Source organism: Lithobates pipiens, unplaced genomic scaffold, assembly GCF_037356315.1.
Source record: "Lithobates pipiens isolate NorthernLeopardFrog02 unplaced genomic scaffold, aLitPip1_a1.2 Scaffold_13, whole genome shotgun sequence".
In the NCBI taxonomy this organism is placed as follows: domain Eukaryota; kingdom Metazoa; phylum Chordata; class Amphibia; order Anura; family Ranidae; genus Lithobates; species Lithobates pipiens.
Window position 1 is genome coordinate 38,032,463 of NW_027507718.1, and position 22,218 is coordinate 38,054,680.

Below are 22,218 nucleotides of genomic sequence, written 5' to 3' on the forward strand. Positions count from 1 at the left end.
GGTGGTCGCTTGTATTGCTGGCCGTGATCGGGACTGATGTCCCGATCACGGCCGCCGGTGATCGGCTTTTTTTTTTTCTCCTCGCGCTGTCAGCGCGAGGAGGAATAATAGCCGATTACCGGCTCCGTTCTATCACATGATCAGCTGTCATTGGCTGACAGCTGATCACGTGATAAGGGGTCGGGATCGACCCCTTGCACGGATCGGTGATCAGGCGAGTCTCATGGACTCGCCGATCACAGAGCGCGCTGCGCGCGCCCCTCAGGGGGCGCGCAGGCCGCTCGTGCACGGGACGACGTCAATAGACGTAGTCCCGGAAACGTAGGTCCGCGCTAATGCCGTCATTTGGCAATAACGCGGATCCCAAGTGGTTAAAGAAGGTGGAAGTGCCAATATTATGGGGGTGATGTGAGGAAGTATAGTTATAACTGTCCAAGTAATAAATATGCCCAAAATAGAATGAGAAAGTAACTTTTTCTGAACAAGCCTGCTGCGCCTGCAAATACACTTAGAACTGCGCGAGGTCAATTTATGCACTGCGAATGCGCAAGCGGTATTTGCGCACGTTCAAATGCTTTGGTTCACTGCGCCGGCAAAATCTTAGTAAATGTCAAGCAACGTAAATGCATTTGCATAAGCCATTTTTAAGGCTATTTGCACACAGGTCATGTTAGCATTAAGAAACAAAAAAAAATTAAGAAAAAAAATGGCATGGGGGTCCCCCCTCAAAATCCAGGCCCTTTAATGGGAGGCTCCCACTGTGTGACGATTCTCTTCTTCTGACACTTATATAATGGAACCGTGCGTCAGAGGGGGGCGGGTCACCAGGTGGCCCCGCCCTCCGTTATATAATAAGTGTCAGAAGAAGAGAAGCGTCACACAGCGGGAGCCTCCCATTGAGTGGAGCGGCCCGAGAACGAAGCGGGGAAGAAGAGACGCTGTGGAGGAAAATGCCGGACGAGAACACCGGAGCAAGAAGCAGAGGAAGAAGATGGAGGAAGAAACCAAACGATGAAGGAAGGAAAAAGAAAGAAGACCTGAAGAAGATGGAAAGAAGAAGACTTTAATAACGGAATTGTCAAAAATGGCTCTTGTCATTTTTAACATTTTTGACACTTTTTTTTTGTGAAATGTTAGGGGTACTTTTCTACCCCCTTATCATTTCACACGGGGGGGCGGGATCTGGGGTCCCTTTGTTGAAGGGGGCTTCCAGATTCTGATAATCCCCCTGCCCACAGACCCCCACAACCACCGGCCAGGGTTGTGGGGATGAGGCCCTTGTCCTCATCAACGTGGGTACCCCCAAAGCACCCTCCCAATGTTGAGGGCATGTGGCCTGGTACGGTTCGAGGGGGCGCTCTCTCGTCCCCCCTCTTTTTCTGTGGCATGGTATGGATTTTGAGGGGGGTCCCCGCGTCTTTTTTTTTTTTTTGCCGTGGGGTTCCCCTTAATATCCATACCAGACCTGAAAGGCCTGGTATGCTCTTGGAGGGGAACCCATGCCGGTTTTTTATTTAAAATTAAATTCGCCTGGCCTGGGGGCGACTTAAAGTCGTGTTGTAAGTTGCCCCAAGTCATGTTAAAGTCGCCCTAAGTCGTGCTGTGATTCATATTTAAGTCGTGCTTCCCAAAGTCGCGCTGGAAGTGTGAATGGACTGTTAATGATACGGCGTGCGCCATTATCAATGGCATATTATTATCTCATGCGCCGGTATAATATCATCTCTTGCTCTTATGCGTGCACTGGTTTGAACCGGCACAGCACATTCATCTTAGTAAATGACCCCCTTAGTGTTAAAAATTCCCATGGGGGGTTGGTTCTCTTTAAAGTTTTTATTAATTAACTCACATTTACATAACTTCCTAAACTCCGATTGCTGAGCTGCACAAATATAAATACATTTTATTAAACACATTCTGGTATGTGTGCTTTTTTTCCCCCCTTTTTTTTTTTTTTTTTTTTTTAAATCAGATTGTATTTTTAATTTTTTCATACCAGAACAACAAGTACACATAAAACAAAAAAAATACAATTCCATTGAAATTAAATACAAATACTCATAACATCACAGAGACATACACAAAGCCCCCCCCCCCCACCCCCAAAAAAAGGAAAGGGGGACATTTTGACCCACCCCCTTCCCCATTCCTTCCATTTTCAAGTCAATACACAATCCTTTTATCCTATAAGTAAGAGCTACTTTTTTTCATATGCCTATATTCCTCCTAATGCAATCCCTTATCCATATGTTCAAGCCATGGCTTCCAGACAGTATTGAACCTCTTAGCCCTTGTACACATGGAAATTCCGACCACAAAATCCAACGGATTTTGTCCGAAATTGGTGTTGCATACACACGGTCGGACAAAGTTGTCGGATAGTTCGGAACGTGATGAAGTTCGTTCGTTACGACGGGACTATGTTCAGGCTAGTAGCCAATAGCTTTGGTCTCATAATTTGATCTGAGCATGCGTGGCACTTTGTCCGATCGGAATTCTCTACAGTCTGATCGGATCATGTTGTCAGAAAATTTTCTATCCAGCTCTCAAACTTTGTTGGTCGGACATTCCGACGGAAAAAGTCCGATGGAGCCCACACACGGTCGGATTATCCGACAACACGGTCTGATCGGACATTTTCCGCTGGAATTTTATGACCATGTGTATAAGGGCTTAGATGAATTCCTGTCTCTCATAGGAAATGCTTCTATTCAGGTCCACTAAATGACAAATTGTCTCCGAGCCAGAAAGAGCATTCGTGCAACAGTAAACCACCTTGACGGTTTAAGCTCTGAGCTATCAAGATAGCCCAGTAGACATATTAAAGGATCCACTGAAAGATTCAAATCTAAGATCCCATTAAGTGTACCCACAGCCTCTGCCCAATACCTCTGAAGTTTCGGGTATCACCATAGTAAGTATCAATGACCCCAGATTGCCACATCTGGAGCAAGCCGAGTCAGTTGTTAAACCAATATTAAACAGAAATTCAGGGGTCCTATATGCCCTATGCAATATATAAAATATCTAGACGAGGGTGAAAGAGATACAAGTGGAAGAGCCTGAAGAATCCTATCCCAGACATAGTCAGAGATAGGGCCAATATTGCACTCCCATTTCTCTCTAGATGGACAATGAAACTTATTAGAAGTACATTGTAATAGAGACTTATACATAGAGGATATTAGGCCTTTAGTAGCGGTTGCCTGAACCACTCTTTCCAAGACTGTGAACAGGGGAAACAAAACAGGAGAAAAAGAAAATTTGTCATATAAGCCATGACGCAGCTGCAAACATTTATAGAACCATCTAGGGTTCAATGAGAATTCCCTTACCAACTGATCAAAAGATTTAAGTACTCCTCACTCAAAAAGTTCAGAGAGGGTAAAAATCCCCGCTCATTCCCACTGCTGAAAGCTCTAGAGGGTCAATATCTCAGGTAGCCTTTCATTGCCCCAAATAGGGGTATATTTATTTAGGGAGGAAACCACCAATATCCCCTTAACAGATTCCCACACTTTATATATAAGTACTATGGTGGGCATATTAGAGAAGGCAGAGCAAACACACGTTTGCCCTCCCCCTTACCCTTTCCATCCTTCCTTCCCTACCTATTTTCACAATACGGGCATCGTTACTGCAACTCTGGCTTGTAGAATATCATACTTATTGATCTTTACTGTTATAAAACTGTATTATTTTCTATGACTTACAGATGTGCTCTGAAATGCTTTTTCATATGTTAGTCACATTTGAGCATTTGTATGGGTTACCTTTATGTATCGTACGAATGCAAAAAACTAAAACTAAGGCTTCATGTACACGGGACATTTTTACAACCTCTCCTGAATGATTTAACTTGACAGATTGTAACCGACGTTTAAAATGTCCATTGTGCCACGTTTACATGCCACGTTTAGCGGCGTTTTGCCACGCTTGCATTTAGAGACTTTGTTTTTTAACCACTTCAGCCCCGGACCAATGAACAACCTAAGGACCAGAGGTCTTTTTACAATTTCGCACTGCACTGCTTTAACTGGTAATTGTGCGGTCATGCAATGTTGTACCCAAACGAAATTTGCGTCCTTTTCTTCCCACAAATAGGGCTTTCTTTTGATGGTATTTGATTGCCTCTGCGATTTTTATTTTTTGTGATATAAATGGAAAAAGACCGAAAATTTTGAGAAAAAATTATATTTTCTACTTTTTGTTATAAGAAAAATCGAATAAACTCAATTTTAGTCATACATTTAGGGCAAAATTTATTCAGCCACATGTCTTTAGTAAAAAATTTTTCAATAAGCATATATTTATTGGTTTGCGCAAAAGTTATAGCGTCTACAAACTAGAGTACATTTTCTGGAATTTACACAGCTTTTAATTTACGACTGCCTATCTCATTTCTTGAGGTGCTAAAATGGCAGGGCAGTACAAACCCCCCCAAATGACCCCATTTTGGAAAGTAGACACCCCAAGGAAGTTGTGGAGAGGCATGTTGAGCCCATTGAATATTTTTTTTTTGTCCCAAGTGATTGAATAATGACACAAAAAAAAAAAAAGTTTACAAAAAGTTGTCACTAAATGATATATTGCTCACACATGCCATAGTTATATGTGGAATTGCACCCCAAAATATATTCTGCTGCTTCTCCTGAGTACGGGGATACCACATATGTGGGACTTTTTGGGAGTCTAGCTGCATACGGCACCCCGAAAACCAATCACTGCCTTCAGGGTTTCTAAGGATGCAAATTTTTGATTTCACTCCTCACTACCTATCACAGTTTCGAAGACCATAAAATGCCAAAATAGCACAAAACCCCCCCAAATGACCCCATTTTGGAAAGTAGACACCCCAAGCTATTTACTGAGAGGCATGTTGAGTCCATGAAATATTTTATATTTTGCCACAAGTTGCAGGAATATTAAAAAAATTTTTTTTTGCACAAAGTTGTCACTAAATGATATATTGCTCACACATGCTATGGGCATAAGTCAAATTACACCCCAAAATAAATTCTGCTGCTTCTCCCGAGTACGGAGATACCACATGTGGGGGACTTTTTGGGAGCCTAGCCATGTACGCGACCCTGAAATCCAAGCACTGCCTTCCGGATTTAAATATAAAATGCTACCAAAAAAAACTGTTAGCGATCGCAGGGATCAGGCCTGACTCTGCAATCGCTGCAGTTATGTGTTTAGTGTTTTGGAAGTGACAGTGATCGATCGATACTGCACTTGGGTGGGCTGGGCAGAGGGGCAAAATGCAGGTGACAGCAGGTATCTGGGCTGATCCCGCTAACAATGCGTTTTTTTGGAACCCTAAACTGCTGGGGATGCTAGTATAGATCTGATCAGATCAGATATTGATCTGTTCAGATTCTATACCACTACGGGAGGTTTATGCTTTGCACGTGGGTGTTAGCGGTACTGGCACTAACCTAGCGCTGCCTGGGGCGACGCAGACCCTGACCCTAAAACCTAATTGATATCACCCGCCGGGTGATCAGGGGGTTAAACCTTTATTGGGTAATAAATGGTGGGTGCCCTGATGCTATAAAAAGCAAACTAACCAGTCACCCGTAACACTTATATGGTGATCACTGGTGAAAGGGTTAACTAGGGGCAATCAGGGGGTTCAAATTTTTATTAGGTAGTATATGGGGTCCCTGGCACTATATAAAAACCTGACGGGGAACCTAAATAACTAACTGGCTAACCAGCGTCACCAGTGACACTTATACTGTGGTCGCTGGAGAAAGGGTTAACTAGGGGCAATCAGGGGGTTAAAACCATTATTGGGTAGTATATGGGGGTACCTAGCGCTATAAAAACCTGGCGGTGAACCTAAAAAAATAACTAGCTACCTAGCGACACTAGCGACACTAATGCAGCGATCAGAAAAATGATCGCTTAGTGACACTGGCAAAAGGGGGTGAAAGGGTTAACTAGGGGCAATCAGGGGGTTAAAACCATTATTGGGTAGTATAACGGGGTACCTAGCGCTATAAAAACCTGGCGGTGAACCTAAAAAAATAACTAGCTACCTAGCGACATCAGTGACACTAATGCAGCGATCAGAAAAATGATCGCTTAGTGATACTGGCAAAAGGGGGTGAAAGGGTTAACTAGGGGCAATCAGGGGGTTAAAACCATTATTGGGTAGTATATGGGGGTACCTAGCGCTATAAAAACCTGGCGGTGAACCTAAAAAAATAACTAGGTACCTAGCGACACTAGCGACACTAATGCAGCGATCAGAAAAATTATCGCTTAGTTACACTGGCAAAAGGGGGTGAAAGGGTTAACTAGGGGCAATCAGGGGGTTAAATCTTTATTGGGGGGTGGTAGGGGGCTACCCTGGACCTAACACTAACTGCCCTGACAGTTTTTACTTTTACAACTGACACTGAATGCAGTGATCAGTAAATAAATGATCAGTGCAATCAGTGACACTGTGACTGGGGGGGGGGAGTGGGGCAGGGGGCGATCGGGGGGGTGATCGGGGGGGGGTTTGTGTACCTATGTGTACCTATGTGTTAGAGTAGTGTTTGGTGCACTTACTTTTAGTCTTCTCCTCGTAGTCCGGTCAAAAAGACCGCCCTGAGGAGAATGACATCACTTCCTCCCTGCCTGTGTATACAATACACACTGGGAGGAAGCTTCTCATTCGCCAGGAGCGATCGAGAGGAAGTGGCCAGAAACCAACGGCCATCCCCTCATCCCGGATCGCTCCTGAAGCGAAACGGACCGCCGTATCCAGCGGGAGGGGGTCCGATCGGACCCCCCACCCGCTGGAAGACAAGCACGTACATGTACGTGCTTGTGCCTGTACGTGCCATTGCAATGACGTACATTGGCAATACGGCGGTCCTTAAGTGGTTAAATAGCCAAAAATTAAAAACACCTGTACACGAAACGTGGCTAAATTCGAGTTTCTGTGTTTAGATGCTTTTCAGATGCCTGTAAATTCAGCTTCTGAGTAACAACTGTAAACGACCCTGTGTACATGTACTGATAAGATAACATAGAGGACAGTTTAAGGGCAGTTGAAAAAAACACCCAACTGCTCCTAAATGTCTGTTTAGCAGCAGCAGTGTACATGAAGCCTAATACACAAAGTATTGTGTTCTGGCTGAATAGAAATCCCAGAATGCAGTAGCTGTGGGTAGATAGCAAATCTGTGAAATAAGAGATCGCTTCTCTGCCTTTTGGCTAAGATCAAGTGTAGTATCTGTTCTTATCAGTTACCAGTAGGTGGCACTTGCTTCCATCCCTGTTCTACGGCGAGGTGGAGCAGGGGTGGCAGTTGCTATGCAAAGCCTGCTGGTGTAAAGGTGACCCGGAGCGGTTTGTAGCCGAAAGGGAAGCCTTCTGATGGGGATGGAGAACCACTGGTCGGCGCCAGGGGAGGGGACCCTGGCCGTCTGGCTTGGATTGTGGCAGCTTTAGCTCCAGTCAGTTTTTCGGGAGGGAACGTTCGTTCTCCTGTTCCAACAGGGGGGCGGCCTGTACTTCCCGAATGTAATTAGGTAGGAGTGATGGGAGTGAGGGTGTGACCTGATGGCAAAGGGTCTCACCAAGCTCCTGGATCTCCATGCCTTTCTGGCTGGGATGGAGGCTGTCGTGGTCTGGGTTGGGGGGTCAGGGATGCTTTCTGTTGAAAAGCCCATGGTGATGTGCCCCTGGAGTGGCAGTCCAGGGGTGCCTTATATTCACTGTGCTTGCACTTTGATATCTGGCACCACGTCACCATACAACACGCTTTTTTACACCTGCCTCTAGGGCCCGGCCTTTTGGCTAGAACCAGAGGAATTTTTGATTCCTGGCCGGAGGGCCTGGCCATTGTATTACACAATGGTCACACTTTCACTCTCCTCTCCACTATCCCTTCCTCACTTTTTATTTATTTTATTTGTGTGTGTTTGTCACGTTTGTCACTTCACGTTTGATGAGTAGGGTGTTGGTCCTCGGACCTATCCTGAAAGTCTTGTGGGAGGGTGGACATAGGCCTTCTGGCTTGGTCCGCCCTCTATTGGGGGGCCTACCTTCGGGGAAGCCCCATAGTACCAAGTACCTAGGAGGTTCTGTTTCGGCAGACCTCCCGGGGAAAGGAGGTCTTCCGGCTTCAGCTGGAAGACCACTGATGAGTCTGGTACCTCAGTCCCTGTCTGGAGCCTAACACCCTGGGGGATCAGAGTATGGTCCTTCCTAGTGGAGGACATCAGACACCCGTTTGCACTTTTTAGTGTTTCACTCTTTATGTGTGTGCACTTTTTTTATGCACCGGGTGGAAGTTTTTTGGGTGTGTTTTGCACGCCATGGGCTTTTTCAATCGAAAAATCTGTGAGATAAGAGATAAGACATTGTGAAGGGTTTCCCAGTAGGGCCTAAGTTCACAAGAAACGTTTTTTTAATCCCACATTTCATCCTCTTTTATTAAAGCGGGAGTCCACCGGGACTCCGCGTTTTTTTTTTTTTTTAAAAGCCAGCAGCTACAAATACTGCAGCTGCTGACTTTTAAATAGTGACACTTACCTGTCCAGTGCGCCCGCGATGTCGGCACCCGAAGCCGATCGCTCGCTCGTGCCGCCGCCATCTTGGGTATGGGAATCAGGAAATTGAGCCTTTCGGCTTCATTTCCCGGTTCCCTACTGCGCATGCGCGAGCCGCGCGGCGCAATCCGGACGGTCCCCGCTGCCTCTGGGAGCTGTGTGTTTCCCAGCAGGCAGCGGGGCACTTGCTGAAGGGGGCGGGCGCTTGCGGAAAGGGGCGTAACGTACGCCCCTTTCCGCAGAGAGCTAGCCCGGAAGTGGGTGCAGTTACCTGGATTATCCAGGTAACTGCACCCCCCTCCCCCCTGAAAGGTGCCGATTGTGGCGCCGGAGGGGGGGGGGATTCCGATGAGCGGAGGTCCATTTTAGGGTGGACCTCCGCTTTAACATAAATTTGATGGTAAAACCATTTCAAATGAAATTAATGAAGCTACAATCACAAGGTACTATTAATTTTTTGTACTATATTGTAAAGTAAAGCATTGTTTTTTTAGAAAAAAAAAAAACAGGTATTTGCATATATTATTGTTTCTCATAAATATAAAAAATACAAGATTCTTAATTCCTCATTTTAGGATAGTGGGTGGAGACATGCAAACATTTTCTTTCATGATCTGTAGTTTTGATTTCTTAAAGGCAAATAGGCTGGTCAGTTTACTAAAGAATTTACATTTCGCAGGGGATTTTTCACTTAACTTATTGAAAAGGTAAAGCGCGAGGATGCATATATACCTATAATAGCTCTGTAACAATTCCCATTGAGGGCTGGTTCTCTTTAAAGTTTTGATTAACTTACAACTAAAACTCTGATGGCTGACATGCACATTTTATTTAACACATTATGGTATGTGTTCTTTGTTTTCCTTAAATATACTTTCTTGTAAAACAATAAATGAACATGGATTCTTGAATCCCATAAAGTGAGCATCTTCCAGCACCGTAAGAAACACTATTCCTAATGAGCTGTGTAGCCATGTTGTACATGCTTTCAGTGCTTTATCCCAAGTGGAGAACTCATATGAAACAGCCAGGAGGAAAACACACATTTGTGTCAAGATATGAATAAAAACATTTTAGTCCCTGGCTGATTTTAGCTAAACATATCCACATTTTTCAAGTCAGCTGTAGAGTATCTGGCAGCATTGTTTTCTTCAATGGTCTTTCCTAGAGGTATTTCTAAAAGGAGACACTCCACCATGAGAAATGATTATAATTATGCAATTAATAGTATCATTTTAATTGTAATGTTAACTTTTAGCCTATATTCTCTAAAAAGAAATAAAAATCCCCAGGTAGGTGGGAAAATGGTTGAAAATATATTGTATTTTGATGGTAAAAAAAAATCAATCCCTGATAAAATCAATGTACAGACATTACATTTCTAAACACAAATTGAGGAATATCACCGATTTAAAAAATAGCTTTTTAAAAAACAATAGTTGATTATAGTTTGAGTTTAATTTTGTAATACCATGAGTACCCTCCAGCTTTATTTCAAGAAAATTGAAGAGAACCTGTTCTAAGAGAAAATGGGACTGTCTAGATCTTTATTAAAAAAATAAAAAATAAATACAAATCTTTTTTGGGTCAGACCCCAGAACAAAACATACATCGAACGATGTCAGAACTTTCTTATTTTAGGTCAAAGATTTGAAAAGTCAAAGGATCAAGATAACAAACAGCTAGCATTTTCTGAACCAAAGAATGCAGCCATACTCTGTCTTCCAGCATAATATATACAGCTTGATTGTACATGAGAGTGTTTGAATTGTACTTGAGAGAACTTGACAGTACAACCACACCAGGACCTCACTACCTGATATATTTCACCCAAAGAGCTTTATCATAGGGATAGAGGAAACCCCTTTGTGTATACTGTAAATAAATCCCATGGCGTTTCTCAAGGTCACATATTTTATAGGTTTCTACATATTTAATAAGTGCTTTGTTGCTCATTATGTTAGCAATTATTAAAAGGACGATTTTAAAGGGTAAGGTTTCTTAAGTTTCTGTACATTTAAGAGATTTTGCATTGAATGAATACAGCAATATACATAGCTCTACTCCTTCCTGTTTCTTCTGTCCTTATGATTAAGCCATTTGGGTGAAACATGTCAGGGAGTATGGTCCTGTAGAGCCAAGTACTTTCAAGTACAATAAAGAAGACAGAGTGTGGCTGTATTCGTTGCATGGGGATGGGAGTTAGGAGACCCTTAACAGCCTACAATAGCACCCAACAGTTGCCGGCAAGCTAATGTTTAGCCTAGAAAAATGTTCACCACCAGTATGCATTTGCATTTGCTGAAGGTGAAGTTAGTAATGGCAGCATACATACTTCCAATCCTCAGTAAAGGTTTTTCTTACATTTCTACACTAAGGAATATCTTATAGCATGGTAAGAGTCTTTTTGTTTATTTAGTCTAAGATACAAAAGAAAAATGTAAACGTTACACATAGCCAACAGATATCATTTGAGAGGTGACACCAGATTGGCTATCAATGACAAGAGTTTTTATCCAATGCTTATAAATTATTATCTTGCCTTTTAAAATTGTGACTCACTATGCACTCTACATATGGAAAACGAAATGTTTAGGACAACAGACACATATTTAGGTGTCCTAAACATTTAATTTCTTATTTAAAATTTACAAAACCTTATTTTCCACTATTAACTGTAGAAGTTAGTACACTTCCTTTTCATGTAAGTGCAGATCTAGTTACATTCCATTAATAGTCAACTTAGCTTAAAAGAGAAGTATGCTTTTTTTTTATTTTTATGTTCATACTTACCTAGGTGGATGCAGCATCAGACAGATGCTGCAGCTGTCCCCCGGCATCTCTGCACTGAGAACCAAGCCACGAACACCATCGATGGCTCGGTTCTCTCACCTCCCCGAGCGAGCGGAGGGTTGCCTGTCAGTCAGCTTCTCTCCTGCTCTGCTCCTCCATGCTCATTGGAGCGATGATCTGTGGAGGGGCGGGGAGTGGCCGTCTCAGCGTCTCTCAGTGGCTCGCTGAGATGCTGAGATCCAGACTTCTGAAGTCGGGATGACATGCTGCCTCGACTGATAGCAGTGATGTCGGCAGACAGTGGACATTTGAGACATTTGAGCTGTCTGCTCAAAACGGGTCACAGGAGCTCAGACTGAACTTCTACTTTAAGCTAAGTTTGAGCATATCTGAAAAAGAGTATGTAAAGTGGAGGTCGGGAACCCGTCAATCACAAGCTACCTGTCGACTGCTGACAGGTGACGGGTAGCTCGAAAACACATCCCAGTTTTGCTCCCCCTGTCTTCTCCTGAGCTCCATGCGCATGTAGCGCATGTGTACGGGCATAGAATCCCAGGCTGCCGAAGAAGCCCCCGTCCCTTGCATATGTGCACCTGCCGGCATGGAGAAAGCCTCCAGAATTGCTCAGAAGGGTTTGGACTCTTCTTCGAGCACGCTCGAGCTCTTGCATTTCCGCGGTCATCCCCATCGGCCCTCCTCCCCGATCCAAGCGGCTTGTGGGTAAAACCAGGAGAGAGAGAATTCCCGGCAGGACATGCAAATTTTCAACTGCATCTTACCTGCACCACTCTGTTTTGAAAAAAAAACATCTGTGCTCTCCAAACACCCAGCCCTCCTGACAGATCACCCTCCTAATGCCCCAGCACCATGCCCTCCTGACACTCACTGAAGTAACTGATAAATACAACCTATTATTATCATCAGTTATGTATTACTTTGTCTAGTCCCTATAGATTAGTTAGTCTATCTATACTCTGAGCACATGCTATCGTTAATATCACAATAGCTAGCAATTAGCTATGAAACCAAATACACGGTCTAGGATGAATCAAATCTAATTTATTTTAATTTATTTCCCAAGGAAATAAGAAAGCTTGCATAAGGTATCAATAGAAGTTACAAGAGTACATAGCATACAATCAGAATACAATACAAGCGATACTTAGCAGATCTTCGCGGCTGAGCCTCACGGTGGAGAGAGAGACAGCTCTCTTTGATGAACCCCTTTTTTTTTTTTGAAAACTGACAGTTTTATTAATTGCAAAAAGAAAAACAAGAGGGGAACAGAAACAGGAGGGGATCAACAAAAAAAAGGGGAAAAAAGAATAAAAAGGAGAACAAAGCATTTCCAATAAAGAGCACAGGATGATGCATAGTACAGTAATAATCACAACATCAGATTGTCAGTTAAACCAGCATCCCGAGTAGGGGTAAGAGTAGGTGGCGGTTCGTGAAGTTTATGACCCCTGAGATCCTAATGAGCAATATAGAAGAAAAGGGCCGCAATAGCGGATCTCCTGTGACAGGTCACTTCAACATATAGCAATAGGAGCATTAGAGAAGGGAAAAGCTAAGTCAGGAAGAGGAGAGAAAGAATAGAAATAGGGTGTAAGAAGGTTAAGGGAGCCTCCCGCCCCCAGAGCCCAGGGCTGTCCCAAAAAACAGCCACCTCGGGCAGCATTAGCCCCATGAGAAGAGAACCATGCATCAGTAGGCTGGGGGAGTCTCGAATAGGACCCAAGGCCCCCAGATTCCGTCATGCTTATCGAGGGTGTCATTCAGGGAGGCCGTCAGGTATTCCATTCTCTTAACATCTCTGATCCCGGTGTGCAGTTCAGATAAGGAGGGGGGGTCCGTCTGTTTCCATTTTAGGGCCACCAGGCAGCGGGCTGCGGTTAATACATGCGACAATAGTTTCTGTGACATTTTAGTAAAGGAGACGGGTGGCAGACAGATAAATTTTGGGATCTAAGGGCACCTCAGCGCCGAAGATAGATCGGAGCAAGGACTGCACCATCAGCCAGTATGGGTGAAGTAGGGGGCACGTCCAGTAGATATGGAATGACGTTCCCCTATCTTTATGGCAGCGCCAGCAACGGGAGTCAGTCAGTGGGTATATGGAGTGGAGCAGGTCCGGGGTCTGATACCAATGGAATAAGATCTTGTATTGGTTCTCCTTGTAGAGCGTGCAAATGGAGCTTCTGGAAGCCTGCGACCAGATACGCTGCCACGTGTTTAGGGGTATAGTTTCACCCAGGGCCTGCTCCCACTTGCCCATATAGGCATGTCTTGGCCCGTCCGGTGAGGGGGATGCGATCAGAAGCTGGTAGGTGCGGGATATCATACCCTGTGGGGAAGAGCCCTCCAAACATATTTTTTCAAATTCAGTTAAAGGGGAAAAACAAAGGTTGGCCATAAACGATTGGGCATAGTGCCGTAGTTGCAGATAACTGAAGAAGGCCTGTTTGGGTAGATTAAAGGTGTTCTGTAAGTCCTGGAAGGATTTCAAAAATCTAGTTCTGGGGTCTATCAGGTGGCCATAGTGGAATAGGTCTCTGTCCATCCAAAAGTGGGACATCTGCGAGGTCAGGCTGTCCGGGATATTTGGCGTGAACAGGAATGAGGTCACCGGCGAGGAGGCAGTAGATGAACCCCTTTTTGATAAACACACACCATCCAAACCGCATCCTACTGCCAGTCCCATTTGCTTTGGACCAATCAGTGTTCACATGACAGCCCTCCTTATATTACTTACTGTCCTGCCATACTTGGCTTCTGGGGACAGTATTGCAGTCGACGTGCCCTGTGCCATCTTCGTCATCAATCTCTTTGAAGCTTCATGCACACCAGGTGAGCTGAAGATAACTCCTTTGCTATGCAGATTCTGTTTGGTGCCACATTCCTCTATACCTTTTAAACATGTGGCACTGCAAGTATCAATATGGCTGAGTTCGGTTGTACAAACAGATGTGTAGAACTTTAGATATATAACATTAATTCATGTTCAATTCCAACACTCACCCCGCTGATGCCCTTCTGACACCCCACCCCCCTGATGCCCTCCTGACACCCAGCTCCCTTGATGCCCTTCTGACACTCAGCCCCCCTGATACCCTTCTGACACCCATCCCTCCTGATGTTCTCCTGACACCCAGCCCCCCTGATGCCTTACTGACACCCAGCCCTTCTAAAGCCCTCCTGACTCCCAGCCCCCCTGATGCTCTCTTGACAGCCAGCCCTCCTGATGCCCCTGCACCATGCCCTCCTGACACTCCAGCTCTTCTAATGCCCCAGCATAATGCCCAGCTGTCCTCATCCCACTGTACCCTCTTGATCTTCCAGTACTGTGCTCTCCTGGCCCCGCTGCAACATGCCCCCCTGACCTCCCTATACCTTGCCTTCCTGACCCCAGTACTACCTACTACTTACCTCTGTACATTGCCCTACCTTCTACTGATCTCTGTACGCTGCCCTACATACTACTGACTTCTGTACACTGCCCTATATACTACTGATTTCTGTACACTGCCCTACATACTACTGACCTCTGTACACTGCTCTACAAACTATTGGCCCCTATACGCTGCCCTGCATCCTACTGATCTCTGTTTGCTGCTCGACCTACTACTTACACTGGCCAGAAAAGAGCAGATAGCCACGCCTGAAACTAGTCAAGAAAATAAGCCAGCAGTACCAGATGTTCTGTTTTCATGATGAACTCCGGAAACAGATCTGTAGGACTGATCATCTCCCCAGGCATGAAAAAACTGAGGCGCATCCCGGTCATGTCACTTCCGGACACTTCTGGTTCCATCTCACCATGGTGGTAGAACGCATGCCAATCAACAACAGCGCAAGGGATGGCTGCAGTATCCATCTGTCTGGCGATTCATGTCTATATTCCTCACTGCCAGGATAAGGCACCTACCAATGTAAGCAGCCATTTGTCTTATGTGTTATATATTTTTTTAAATAAACGGTGTTATACTATGGTCCTATTTTTAGCTATTTTCTAAATGGGCTATCGCGGTATAGAAACTACAAGGTTCTCAATCACATCTCCTTTTGTACACCAGCAGGACCGTTGATCCATGCTAACAGCTTAACCTGACCTTTTTTTTAGATAAAGAGGTAGGCAATTCACTCATATCCACTGGGTGATCTACATAAAGTCGGCTACTGGTGATGGTTATAAGAATTGAAGTTGCACCAAAAAAGATTTATGGACTTTATTTCTGATGCATTCATTTGAATCACTGTCATTAATTAATTTCAGCACTGGATTGTTTATGAATTGTATATTATATTAATAATTTACACTATGCACTTTAAACTGTGTATGTATAAGTATTGTTATAATTGAACACGTAGAGCACCCCCTACCACTACACACCCCAAGTAATATTACATGTGTCTGATCTCTCAAGGTAGATATTGAATAACGTGTTTTCACTCAAAGTGGCAGTGCTGCAACGAACTGAGCAAAATAATGCAAATAAAAATAATATTCTTGCATCTTTTCAGAATCCAACATTAAAATAATACCCTACTGGGTATTGTAGCCAAAACCACCAGTGCTGCAAATAATGCAAAATTGTGCAAAAATTTGCAAATAAGAAAAAAAAAAAAAACATTAATCAATACAGTAACAAAGTGAAAAAAAACATCCAATTTAGTGACTTGACTTTCATATACTAGTGTCCAATTAACCACTTCAGCCCCAGAAAATTTGGCTGCTCAATGACCAGGCCATTTTTTTGTGATGCGGCACTGCGTCGCTTTAACTAACAATTGTGCAGTCATGCGATGCTGTACCCAAACAAAATTGACGTTCTTTCATTCCCACAAAGAGCTTTCTTTTGTTAGTATTTGATTGCCTCTGCGGTTTTAATTTTTTTCGCTATAAACAAAAGAAGAGCGACAATTTTGAAAAAAACAATATCTTTTAATTTTTGCTATAATACATATCCCACATTTTTTTATCCCAAAAAAATATTTTTTCCTCAGTTTAGGCCGATATGTAATCTTCTGCATATTTTTTGGGGTAAAAAAAATCACGATAAGCGTATATTGATTGGATTAGTTAGCGTCTACAAAATAGGAGATAGATTTATGGCATTTTTATCATTTTTCCTTTTTTAATAGTAATGGTGGCAATCTGCAATTTTTATTGGGTCTGTGATATTGCGACAGACAAATTGGACACTTTTGACACATTTTTGGGAACATTGACAATTATACAGCGATCAGTGCTAGAAAAATGCACTGATTACTGTATAAATGTCACTGGCAGTGAAGGAATACCACAGCATTCATTCTTCATTAGTCTTCACTAATTTCAGGTGCAGCAACCCTTTTTTCCTTTTTGTTTTATTATTGGCGCCAGTTCCATTTATTTATTATTCACTGGCAGGGAAGGGGTTAACACTAGGGGGCGATCAAGGGGTTAACTGTGTTCCCTAGGTGTGTTATAACTGTAGGGGAGATGGGACTGTCTAGAAGGAGAGAGAGAGATCAGTGTTCATACTTAGTATGAACACCAGATCTCTCTCTACTCCCCTGAAAGAACCGAGATCTGTATGTGCTTACACACACAGATCCCGGTTCTCACTCTGTCATGGGTGATCGTGGGTGCCCGGCAGTCATCGTGCCCGCTGGGCACTTACATCGGCTCCGGCCACACGCTAGTGGCCATAAGGTGAAGTGACATAAGGTAACGGTGTTTCGCCCAGTAAAACTGCAGCGACTAGTCCGGAAAGCAGTTAAAGAACAAAATCAGTGTGTCTGGTGATATCCGTTGTGCAAATGTCATCAAATTCCTCAGTAATGTGATCACTCTCCATTGCACCTCAATCCACACTGTGTGTGCTAGCAGCTCACCTCATTCCCTAGACCAGAAGGTCTAAAAGCACTTCCTCTCCATCGGTGACCATATCATATTCTTTCTTCCAATCAGCAATGCGATGGATTATGGGTCTGTCCACACTCTCTCCCACTATCCACTTTCCTCCAATGGCTTATATGGTTATACAAGAAAGCAAACCCTCATTGTGTAGTATTCAAATTAAAATTTATTACATAAAAAACATAGTAACTCACATTTAAAACCAATTACAAAAGTATCAGAAATCATGAACCTCTGGGATTCGCCACTAGTTGCGCATCCACAAGGGTAACAAAATAACAAAATAGAGAGATAGGTCTTGGGATACACATTTTCTGGACCACCAATAATATGGCTATGTGGACTTCATTGAAGATAAGTATATCCTTGATATAAATTTTTTTACGATATATTGTATATACAGTATGTACATTTTCTTAGTTTTACTATTACATTTTTAATACATTGCAAAGGATTCCTAAAGCAATGTGTGTTAGCCATCAAGGTATAGCAGAAGCAGCCTGCCTTGAGGCAGGATTTGTTTGAATGAAACCATGAACTGAAATATTTCTTAAAGAGGAGTTTCCCTTAAAAAAATTTTTTTAAGTCAGCAGCTACAAATACTGCAGCTGCTGACTTTTAATAATCGGACATTTACCTGTCCCAGGGTCCAGCGATGTGGGGGAATGAAGCCCCGCTCGTCCCCCCCTCCTCTCGGCGGTGCCGGTATTGCAATTGTGGGCACGCGCATGCGCGATCGGTGCTGCAATTGGACGCACAGTCACCTGGGACCTGTCACGCGTCCCAGATGACTGACAGGAGGGAGGGGGCAGAGCTGAGCCCTTCCTGCGCCGAGGGGAAGTGACGTCAGGAGCCCAGGCACTGAAGGAGGCAGACTACGAGGGACCCCCTAGCAACAGCCATTTAGAGGTGAGTTAAAAAAAAAATCCAAATTTTTTTTTTAGGAATTTTAAGAATTTTTTTTTTTTGTGTGTGGAACACCACTTTAAGGACTGAGTCACTTCAATGAGTCATTCACTTGTGTATGCAAATTTCCAAGTGAGTAAAGTTACTGAGCTTTGTAAGCAACAGCTTTGTTTATGACAGGCTGTAACGATACAGAGGAAAATATGTAAACATAAGCTGAAACCTCCACCTACTGACTAAAAAAGATGGGGGAAAAATGGAAAATTGTGCACCTTTACTTTCCTGGTGCATCTTCATGGTGGTATACAATGAGTTGTGTCTTCACCCTCTCAACCCTATAAGACTGGCTAGCTATACATTTGTGAAGATTAGGGACTACACCATTCTTTGTAGCTATTAGCTCAAGAGTGAGAATTCTGCATGCTGCCATGAAGATGTACCAGGCAAAGGAAAATTACAGAAAGGTAAGTACGGTATATAATTTACAGTTTTGCTGGTGCATTATGGTATACAATGGAAAATAGCTTACAAAAGAAAGGGAGGGTATGGTGTAGACACACACATTTATTGATTCAAGTACAGAAGAAGTGGACAGTTGGATTACTCCTCTCCCAAACGTCACTGTTGTTAAAGCTGAATTCCAGGTCTGGCAATTTTTACAGCTTGGACCAATTTAAAGCGGAGTTCCACCCGAAAATGGAACATCCGCTTTAAGCACTCCTCGCCCCCTTACATGCCACATTTGACATGTCATTTTTTGGAGGGGGGAGTGGGGGCTTCGTTAGGAGGGGGACTTCCTGTCCCACTTCCTCCTTCCGCCCAGGGACCGCCAAGACGACTCCTCCTTTTACCTTAGGTGGCCCCTCCCTCTAGGCGATCTCTTGGGACATGCGACAGGTCCCAGGAGGTCGTCTATCCACTCAGGGAGCGCAGCGCGACTCACGCATGTGCCGAGGCCGGCCGTGAACCCAAAAACTGTCACGGCTGGGTGCCCAGAGTGGCAATGGAGACGCTGGCGGAGAGGAGGGGGAGAGGAGCGACACGCCGTTCGGCCGCATCACTGGACCGTGGAACAGGTAAGTGTCTGTTTATTAAAAGTCAGCAATTACACTTTTTGTAGCTGCTGACTTTTAATAAGCCTGGAACTCCACTTTAACTATGCATAAACCATACCTGGCTGATCTCACTGGAAGCTAAACATCACTGTAGTAGTCACTGCTACTACAGTGATCTCCGCTAGATTTTAGGTCCTGTGCCAAGCAGCTGCACTTCTGCTTATGGAACACAGGAGGTCACCCACTTGGCATGGGTGCCATTCAGAAAACACTTTTTACACTTTCTCAATGAATGAAAAGCATTTTCTGTTTGGATGCGGTGGAGATTGTGATGTCATTGCCCTGCCTTTCTACCTCGTTCAGTCAGAGGACTGCTTGCATTCATTGAGCTAATGCAACGCATTCTCTGAATGGTGCCCATGCCAAACAAATGACCTACAGTGGGGGTTGGCAACCAGTAGATCGTGACCAGGTGACTGGTAGATTGCAGTCAGGGCTTGCTGACCCACCATTCCAGAGCATCAAACAGAGTGCAATTCAGAGGGACTACTTGTAATGTTGGAGCTGTAGTAGGGAGCAAGAGCTGCATAAGCCAATGTCTCCTCTGTAGTGCTGCCACTTGTCCTGTGCGAAGTGATACCAACATCCTTCCACCTCTTATCCCTGCTAGCAGTCTCCAGAGTGGTGCCAGCAACATGAAAGAAGAGATCTTCAGGTCAGTGTGAAGCAATACACTGGGCATAATAGTATAGGGCTGCTTTCACATTGGCGTGATGCAGTTTACCCACACTGCTGGTGCAGTGCAGTGTACTTGCAGCTTTCCTGCCAGTTTGCTGTGCTTAGCCATAGACTTCTATTATATCCTGTGGGTTTGGTGCACTTTCTGAATGCAGGAGTTTTGGTGCACTTTCAGAAATTGCACAACACCCACAGGTTATAATAGAAGTCTAGGCAAAGCACAGCTAACCCAGAAAAGTTGCAGATGCACTGCACCAGCGTTGCAGGTAAATTACAGCGCATCAGTGGGAAAGCAGCCTTATAGGGGGCTCAGAACAATAAGGGTTCATTTCAGGGCTCGAGTCCTGCGGGAACGCGTGGGAACGGCGTCCCCGCACTTTTTTCACAGCAGGAACACCGTTCCCTTTGCAGGACCAGAGCCGCCCGAGGCTCTAGCACAGTCTGCTAGCTGCGTTGTCTTCACAGAGCTGACATCGGAAGAGCAGCACAGTGATGCACGGAGGGCAGGGGCTGGCTCAGTTAACTGATTGGTTAATAGAACTGCTCTGCATTCTATCAACCAATCAGTTAACTGGGGCAGGTCCCGCCCTCTGTCCATCCCTTTGCTGCACTTCCGATGTCATCTGCTGTGTCCTGTGTAAGGTAAGACAGGGAAGAGGGCACTGTTATGAAGGATGGAGGGGGAAAGTATCAGAAACTGAAAGGAATGAGGAGAGGTGATATAAAAGGGAGGCAGGGCAGGAATGTGAAGGGGGGTTCTACAAAGGGGGTGAGGACAGGAATGTAAAGGAGGTGCCATAAAGGGGCTGAGGACAGGTTTAAATTTTAAAACTAGCTACTAGGTCATCTTCCGTACTATGTCGCATTCGCAGTCTGATCATCTCCTGTAGTATGTCGCATTCACAGTCTGGTCATCTCCTGTAGTCGCATTCGCAGTCTGGTCATCTCCTGTAGTCGCATTCGCAGTCTGGTCATCTCCTGTAGTCGCATTCGCAGTCTGGTCATCTCCTGTAGTCGCATTCGCAGTCTGATCATCTCCTGTAGTCGCATTCGCAGTCTGATCATCTCATGTAGTCGCATTCGCAGTCTGATCATCTCCTGTAGTCGCATTCGCAGTCTGATCATCTCCTGTAGTCGCATTCGCAGTCTGGTCATCTCCTGTAGTCGCATTCACAGTCTGATCATCTCCTGTAGTCGCATTCGCAGTCTGATCATCTCCTGTAGTCGCATTCGCAGTCTGATCATCTCCTGTAGTCGCATTCGCAGTCTGGTCATCTCCTGTAGTCGCATTCGCAGTCTGATCATCTCCTGTAGTCTCATTCCCGGTCTGGTCATCTCCTGTACTATGTCGCATTCGCAGTCTGGTCATCTCCTGTAGTCGCATTCACAGTCTGATCATCTCCTGTAGTCGCATTCGCAGTCTGATCATCTCCTGTAGTCGCATTCGCAGTCTGATCATCTCCTGTAGTATGTCGCATTCACAGTCTGGTCATCTCCTGTAGTCGCATTCGCAGTCTGGTCATCTCCTGTAGTATGTCGCATTCACAGTCTGGTCATCTCCTGTAGTCGCATTCGCAGTCTGGTCATCTCCTGTAGTCGCATTCGCAGTCTGGTCATCTCCTGTAGTCGCATTCGCAGTCTGATCATCTCCTGTAGTCGCATTCGCAGTCTGATCATCTTCTGTAGTCGCATTCGCAGTCTGGTCATCTCCTGTAGTCGCATTCGCAGTCTGATCATCTCCTGTAGTCTCATTCCCGGTCTGGTCATCTCCTGTACTATGTCGCATTCGCAGTCTGGTCATCTCCTGTAGTCGCATTCACAGTCTGATCATCTCCTGTAGTCGCATTTGCAGTTTGATCATCTCCTGTAGTCGCATTCGCAGTCTGATCATCTCCTGTAGTCGCATTTGCAGTCTGATCATCTCCTGTAGTCGCATTCGCAGTCTGGTCATCTCCTGTAGTCGCATTCGCAGTCTGATCATCTCCTGTAGTCTCATTCCCGGTCTGGTCATCTCCTGTAGTCTCATTCCCGGTCTGGTCATCTCCTGTACTATGTCGCATTCACAGTCTGGTCATCTCCTGTAGTCGCATTCGCAGTCTGGTCATCTCCTGTAGTATGTCGCATTCACAGTCTGGTCATCTCCTGTAGTCGCATTTGCAGTCTGATCATCTCCTGTAGTCGCATTCGCAGTCTGATCATCTCCTGTAGTCGCATTCGCAGTCTGGTCATCTCCTGTAGTCGCATTCGCAGTCTGATCATCTCCTGT

General features: G+C 44.6%; 1 pseudogene; it reads left to right on the forward strand.

Moving 5' to 3' along the window:
* Positions 1-7,195: 7,195 nt before the first annotated feature.
* LOC143979946 (U2 spliceosomal RNA) lies at positions 7,196-7,314 on the forward strand (annotated as a pseudogene).
* The last annotated feature ends 14,904 nt before the right edge of the window (positions 7,315-22,218 follow it).